Genomic DNA, 8,651 nt, shown 5'->3' on the forward strand with positions numbered 1-8,651 from the left:
CTGCCTCTGTCTCTCTCTCTCTCTCTCTCTCTCTCTCTCTCTCTCTCTCTCTCTCTCTCTCTCTCTCTCTCTCTCTCTCTCTTTCTCTCTCCTCCCTGGGCTGGGATTATAGATTATTTTATTATTATATTATCGTCATAGATTATTTTCCCCTGGGCTGCCAATGTTCTACAACCTTAACAATAGAGAAGGAGGTGCCAGACCTTTGCTGTGTGGTCTTTTTGGGGAGACCAAAAATTCTTAGGAATAGCTAGGTGCCACAATGCATAGAATGCTGGGCCTGGAATCAGGAAAACCTGACTGCATATCTAGTCTCAGATATTTACTAGCTGTGTGACCCTGGGCAAGTCACTTTACCTCGTTTGTCTCAATTTCACCATCTATCAAATGAGCTGGAGTAGGAAATGAGCAAACCACTCCAGTATCTCTTCCAAGGAAATCCAAATGGGGTCACCCAAAGAGTTAGATGTGACTGAAGAGACTGAACAGCAGTAAGTTCTTCAGCCTCCAACCTGAATATTGAAAGGAAATTATTTTATGAAGTAAAAATGTTTTAGTTATTCCAGTTATTTGCAGTTTATCTGCCTTATAAAATCTCTTTCAAAATCAGACGCACGGGGCAGCCTCACATTAAATTCTTTTGCTCTAAGCAGCAACTAAAAAAAATGTTGAAGAGAGGAATCTCACATCTAGACTCCCGGTTTTGCCACTTCTCTTGTGTTTCGTGACACACTGATGCTCTGTAAAGTGGTCAGTAACCTACAAAAGGAACAAAACGCACAGAGGTTGACAGCAGACAAGCAACCTTCCTCTTATTTCCGAGTGAAAATGTGGATGGAGAGAGGGAAGAAGAAAGTATGCAAATCAGTGTGGTGATTTATCTAGGAGAAAGACGACTTTGACTTGCTAGAATTCTGTCTCCAAGATCCATGCTGGGAAATAGATGAGGTTTTGTTATAATTAGGTCCTTCTGGGCCTTCTCAAATGAACCATCCCCCTGGCATACACTGAATCCTAAATCATAGGAGGACCTGTCAAAATAAGGCTTCCAGGGACTAGTGATAGACAGACAGACCAGATGGATAGTTGGATGTTTGAGAGAAGAAGAGGGAGAGAGACAGAGAGGTAAAGAGAGACACAGAAAGAGAGAGAGAGACAGAGACACACATAGAGAGAAAGACAGATAGATAGAAAGACAGAGACAGACACAAGGAAACAGGGACAGAGACAGAGACACACACACACAGAGAAACAGACAGACAGATAGAAAGATAGAGAGACAGAGACAGAGAGGTAAAGAGAGACAGACAGGGACAGAGACAGAGACACATAGAGAAAGACAGATAGATAGAAAGACAGACAGAGACAGAGACAGACAGACAGACACACACACACACACGGAAACAGGGACAGAGACAGAGACACACAGAGAGAATGAACAACACCCATCTCCTGGATTGTTCTGAGGACCAAATGAGATAATAATTGTATCTGTATGTACTATATAAAGGTTGGCCATTATTATTAAAGACAGACAGACATCATATTTATTAAGCACTTGGAATGAATTAGGTGCTGGAGATACAAATAAAAATAAGCAAAATAATCCTCCCTGCCTACAAGGAGATTCTATTTTAATGGGAAAAGAAAACTCATAAAAGATGCCAAAATATGTATGTGGAGGGTAGGGGAGATTCTGTGACAAAGGAAGGTAGGATGAGGAGCCCGCAGACAGTCCAGGTTCCTAGGAAGAAAAGGCAAAAAGCTCATCTCTCAAAAATGAGGGATGGGGTGGAAAACTATGTTGTCCAGTTTCCTTATAGGGTGAAGGTAGTCAGAGAAGCGATTTACCAGCTATTGCCTATCTTACAAAGATACCATTGTAAGCTAAACATATTTCCACACAGAAATAATCTAGCCAAGGAGGTGCCAATATCTCCTGGAAAGAACAGATAGAAATAATCATTCTGTTAAAGAAAAATTTAATTATGAAAAACATACCAGTATTCCTAAGGCACATCTGCAGCAGTCCTTAGAGGGGGGAAATCACATCCCTATAAACATTAATTAATCAAATAGCAAAGGAAATAATTAATGAACTGATTATGTATTTAAAAATATTCAGTCAACTAAAGAGAACCTAAAATAAGTATAAAAGGAATATATTTTAAAATAAATTAATTGGAAACATAAGAACCTATCGAAATGATAACTCAACTAAAAGCAAGGGAATATTATATACCATTTGCTTCTTAAAAAGTACAGAATAAATTCACCAGGCTTGTTTTGAAACTATCTTACTTGTCTGGGTTTTCCTCTAAACTCCTTTTTGCTGCAGTGCATTTTTTAAAAAAATTCAATAATTATGCCTTTTTTCTTTCTTTTTATAACTATTGAGACCTTCATGCTGCTACTTAATGTCCACCCCCCTAACTATTAAAAAGAAAAACAAACTGAAAAACTTCCCTTCTAACAACATTAATCAAGCAAACCAAACAAACTTATTGGTCAAATCCAGGAATGTCAATATTCCTCATGCTGTCCCTGGAGTTCAACTGTCTGGAGATGAGTAAGATGCTTCATCTTTGAGCTTCTGGGATTTCACTTTGATAGAATTTTTTGTTTTTCTTTACAATGTTTCTATGTAAACCATACTGGTTCTGTTCATGTCACTCTCCATCAGTGCATTCAGTTCTTCTCGTATATTTCTGAATCCATCTCTTTCCTCACTTTTTATGGTTGGTAAATGACCCTTACAGGCAGAAGTGAGAACTTCAAAAATTGGTCACTCCAAATAACAATAGCAACAGAAAATCACTTTCATGGAGAAGAAAAGATGCTGCCAATATGAAGTACAGAAAGTTGCTCAGACTTTGGCAGACCCGTCCTTTGTAGTTCTAGAAGCTTCCTACTCCACCTTCCTCTTTAGAATCATTTTGTGCCTTTTTCTCCTCCTCAAGCTTTTGGTTACATGAAATTAAATATTTGCAAATGTAATCATAATAAAAACCAGATGCTTTCTTCCTGTTCCATAACATTTACATTCATTCTTTGTCATCACATAAATAGCATGAGAAAGGAACATGCATTATTCAGTCTGTTTTAATTTGACGGATACAAATAAACTTGAATCATAGGAATTTTCTGCACGTAGATCACAACATACATATGTCCTTGTGCCTTCCTATACACACACACACATGTAGAATACATGTCCCATATCCTGATGATTTGCTCAACATTCCTCTTAGCTGGAAAGATTTTCAAGATTCATGTTGTCCTATTTAAAATCTCTAGAGCCACAACTAGGTTGGGACAATTGAGGCTTTGCCTCAAGATACTAAAATTAAATATATTCTGACAGTCCACATTGCTCTCCACCAGTTCAGGAAGAACCAGGAATGATTGAAAACAGGCAACTCCCAGCATTCCAGCAGCCTCTTTCTTGGCTTGCTGATTATCATTCTGCCTCCCCTTGTGCTTTCCCAGTAATCTTTGAAGGTGTGTTTGGGGGTCATTAGTCCTTGGGGTGTTTCATGTACTTGACACTGGTACAAAAATTGATCCTTATGACTCTCCCTCTCACAGCCCAATTCCTTCTCAAAGCTTAGCCTTCAGGGATGACTCCTTCTCCCAAATAATCACTGGCATTTACACAGCCAAGTGCCAAGTGCTTAACGTGTGTTGCCTCATTCTATCTTCACAACATTTATGGGAGGATGGAACTATCATTCCCACCATCTTAGAGAAAAGAAAAATAAAACCCAAAGAGGTTCAGAGATTTTCTTAGGGTCCCACAGATAGTAAGCTTCTGAGGCAGATTTAACTTCACATCTTTCTTAGCTTGTGCAGTCTTGTACGCTTGTCATATTTCTGTTTCTTATATTCCTAACTAAAATGGAAGCCCATGGAGGGAAGGTACCATGTCTTGCTCCTCTTTATATCTCATACAGAACTTAGCACAGTGACCTGCAAAAAGGAGGCATCACTAAATGTTTTATTGATAATAAATGTATTGATATTTTTAGATAAATTATTGATAAAAATAATAAATAAATAACTATGGTAACATGGTCAACAATCCCAAAGGACACTAATTGGATGAAAGAAGATGCAACATTAAACTAATCAATGCTACAAGAGGCAATTCCAGTAAGACCTTCTGATCTCTTTCTCAAGAGATCCAAAGAAGATCATTACTGGGGCTTTCTGATGACCCAGGGGGACTCTGTCACAGTGTATCAATGATTCTATAAAATGACATTGATAAAGGTATGCCTGGATGGGGCTGAACATGCTCAAAATAACCAGCGAGCTTATTTAGAGCATCAGGAAGTCTCCTGTTGACATCTCTTCTGGTCATTCAGGATAGATTTTCCAACAATTCTGCAAGTACCTTAAAAGCACAGACTTCACAGTCCTGCTAACTGAAAGGGGAAAAAAAGGAACAGAAAGTCATTGCTTACTGCTTTGTGCTTTAATCTTGCTGCCTTGGTATTAAGCCTAGGTGGAATGGGTTGAGATTTAAAGGGATCTAACTGTGAGATGCTCACATGTTGCTTAAAAAAGCCTCTCTTAAATCATTAATGGCTTATCATGAGTTAGTTAGCTGCTTCCCCTCATCTAGTGTCTTGCTTAGGCTTGTCATCAATGTGGACAGAAGGGTGAATCAAGGCTTATCAAGTCCTGATATCTTCTAGCTTGAAAATTTACCTTCAATGACAGAAATGGGAGTTGTTCCTTCGCTTAGGATATAAGTTGGAACATTCCCTGATCCAAATCCATCTCTTTTTAGGCATTGTATTTACCACGTGGAATGAGGATCATAATAAGTCCAACTGTCAAGAGGAAAGAAATAGCAATGTTTGCTAGTCACTTGATGAAAGACAAAGAACTGGACATACTCTAGAGCCAGAGGAGAGGTCTGCAGAGCAACAGTGAAGGAGAAGATGTTTGTCTGCCTACCATAGCAGGTGTCTCCCTTTTATACTTTCCTTGTCTGGGTTCCAATCCCAATTCTGCCACTTGTTACCCACATGACCTTAGGCAAGTCACTGATCTTTTCCTGGCCTCATTTCATCACTTCTAAAATGTAATCGTTGATCTACATAACCTCCAAAGTCTCTTTTAGTTCTAAATCTTAGGTTCTATGATGTTATGTAGGACTGGTGAGTCTTAGCTGGAGCTGACAACAATTGAGTCCTGCTAAGATTTTGACCAAGTTAGCTAATGTGATTTCATTTAATTTTTTTCATAAAAAATCTTGCTTTTTGTCTTAGAATCAATTCTGTGCATTGGTTCCAAGGCAGGAGAGCAGAAATGGCTAAACAGCAATTGAGGTTAAGTGGCTTGCCCAAGGTCACACAGCTAGGTAGTGTCTGAGGTCAGATTTGAACTCAAGAGCTCCCCTCTCTAGACTAGGCTCTCAGTCTACTGAATGACCTAGATTCACAGCTAATATGATTTTTTAAAAGTTTTTATTTTGAATATTTTCCCATAGCTACATGTTTCATGTTCTTTCCCTCTCCCCCAAACCCCCCAATTCCCCCTTATCAGCTAATATGATTTTAAGAGAAACCTAGTATCCAGTAAATAGAATGTGATAGAACTACTGCATCCCATACTAGTCAAACACATGGAGGGGGCAGCTGGGTAGCTCAGTGGATTGAGAGTCAGGCCTAGAGACAGGAGATCCTGGGTTCAAATCCAGCCTCAGACACTTCCTAGCTGTGTGACCCTGGGCAAGTCACTTGACCCCCATGGCCCACCCTTACCACTTTTCCACCTAGGAGCCAATACACAGAAGTTAAGGGTTTAAAAACAAAAAACAAAAACAGAACACATGGAGGATGTGCTTGGGCATGCAGTTATGGGAACAGCGTTTTAAATCCAAGCTAGTTAAGTTACAGAGTGCTCAGAAGAGTGTACAGACAGCAGGGAAAAATGAGAAGTGGATGCTGCCGAATGTGGAACCTGGGTAGCAGGATGCGGAGATGGACAGAGTCTGCCAATACCCCCTTGCAAAGGTCAGGTACTTTCAAAGGTCTCTGAGTATACAGGAAGCAGTTTCATAACAGGAGAAATTCTCAGTGCCAAAACCATAACTGTTCATGGTCATGACATGAACTTCCAGTTTTTGCCATGACTTTCTAATTCTTCATGCCAGGCTTCCTCTCAATGCTATTATTGTTATATGATATCTTACAATATTGTGCAACGATATTCCAATGCTTCCAAGGTTTTTCTGGTTCAGCACAATTTGCTGTACTTTCCTTTTAGACAGCGTTCTTCCTTTGTCATTTTCGGGCTAGGAGATATACAGTCTCCCGATCTTTATTAACCTTTAAAATCAGATGCAGAGCTAACCAGGTGTAAAATATATTCTAACAGCCTCCCATGTTATCATTCATAGATAAATGTTTTTGCAGCATTTCTCTTTCCTTTGATGGTTGGTAACTTCACTCCCCATCCTTCCCATTCAAATCTATCTCTTTGAGCTCCTGATGTTTTCCACTGAATAATTAATTGAAGAGCCAAGAATAAAGAGTGTTAGTTCTTGTTGGCTTCCAGCTATTTGCTAAAAGTCCCATTATCACATGGTCACATGCAACCATTCGGTATTAATGGGACCCCGGAAATAGTTACCGGGTCCATATTGTTCTATGGGGAAGGCAGAGAGCTGGAGACTGTCTGTAGAAAGGGGGCGATGTCCTCATGTGCCTCAATGCCCGAGTGTCCTGAACTAGTGAAAATAGAGAGTAATCCTACTTAAGGGGAACAGGGAAGCTCCTCCATGTGGCATTTAGTCATCTGTTTTTTGTTATATTTTGCCATTTCCAAGTAGTGCAGTGAACCCTGGTCTCCCTATCCTGGTTGGTCCTGTCTCTCCTTCAACCCAGTGTGAACCCACAAACCATCTAGATTACATTTTAATAATAATAAACATCTCGGGTGTCCCACCATTACACCTCCCAGACCAACTTAGCCTGCATTAGCTGACATCTTTTATGTATTCCGAAGAGAAATCGTGATGGATGTGATTTATTTATGATTTCTGTGAAATATTTCAGATCAGAATGGAATTGTTTTGTCCAGGAAGTAACACCCAAGGACCTTTTTGCTCTGTTAATAAGTCAAGACTCATTCTATAACTAACTTCAAAGAACTTGAGGTAAAAGACCTTAACAGACAAACAGCTCTACTTTCTTGTTTTTACTTTTTCAGAATGAATACCTTTTGGCTCCTTGTAGTTCCCTCATCTCTAATAGCACCTGTGTATTGGAGCCTCACTAGGACCTTCAGTCCTTCCAGCCTTCATTCCAAGACCATGACCTCTGCTCTGGCTTCGCTTTCTTCTCTTCTCGATCCTGACCTTGCAGTTAGCAAGTTCAACTTTACTTTGTGCTTTATCGTGACATCCTTTGCTCCCTTGCCTTATCCTTAGACACACCTTGCTAAACCCCAGCCCAGACTTATCCTTCCTAAGTGCCTCCTGTGAGCCTAATCAGGGTCCTCTGCAGGACTCTGAAGGAAGCTCCATGACTCTGAAGGAAGCTCCATGCACATTCTTCCTCTTATCTGTCACCATTTGGCTCTCAAGCCAACAAGGCTTTTCTTCTACTCTTCTGTACTTGATTTTCTACTCTGTTGCTTTCCCCCCAGCAGATCATCCAAACGTTCTCTTTCCTCCTCAAGCATCTCACTCCATCTCTTCCCTTTCACCTTACACTTAACGCACAAGTCAATCCTGGACCATGAGACTATGCTTAAGATCCCATGTAAGCATCCATCCATCTATCCTCCAATCCACCCATTCATGCAGACCATCTTGTCATCACCCTGCCACTGCAGGCCTTCTCTAGGACTGGACCAGAACCCTTCACACTAGCCCACCAACACCTGCATCTAAGGAAGTCAATGCACTTCGTTTTAGAACTCTCTGCCTTAGACTAAGACTACAAAGGAGGTTGGTGACTCTGTGTGTGCAAGCTTCCCTACTCCAATGGTAACTGGACTAACTGGCGAGTGGTCTAACTGGCCCACCATCACCAAACTTTGTCTTATGTCCCGTCCAGTCATCTGCTCAGATCATATTATCAATGGCCTTCCCACTCCATATATTCTGTAAAAAAATACAAAACTTAGGTTTCATTTAGCTGTTACAAAGACATAAAAGGATGCTCATTGGAAGTCTTTAGATCACCTTGTCTTAGTCTTCCCCAAATCTTCACAGGAACCTAAGAAGGTTTGAGATCAATCTGTCACAACAGACCGGAATTATGAAATTCATTTTTAGGTTAAAATGAACATCTTAAAAGTAGGAAAAAGTTTATTAGAAGTTCTCAGCTTATTGATGTTTTGTGAACTTATAGAAAAAAGTATTTATAAAGGCTCAGCTGTGTGCCGGGGACTTGTTTTAGGGCTAAGAGTACAAAGATAAAAATGAAAGTCCCTTCCCTCAATGGGCTTTCATTTTAAAGCTTTATGATCTTCTGCTATCTCACATTAGGACGTCATTTTTTTTGTTTTGTTTTGTTTTTTCATTTAATCATTTTTATTTTTTAGAAAAGTTATTTTTTGAACAATAGGACATTTCTTATTCTTCCTTAGGTGGTCAGCAGCTTGAGGAGAGAGAATGAGTCTCGTTCCTC

This window comes from Gracilinanus agilis, chromosome 3, assembly GCF_016433145.1.
Source record: "Gracilinanus agilis isolate LMUSP501 chromosome 3, AgileGrace, whole genome shotgun sequence".
Taxonomy (NCBI): Eukaryota; Metazoa; Chordata; class Mammalia; order Didelphimorphia; family Didelphidae; genus Gracilinanus; species Gracilinanus agilis.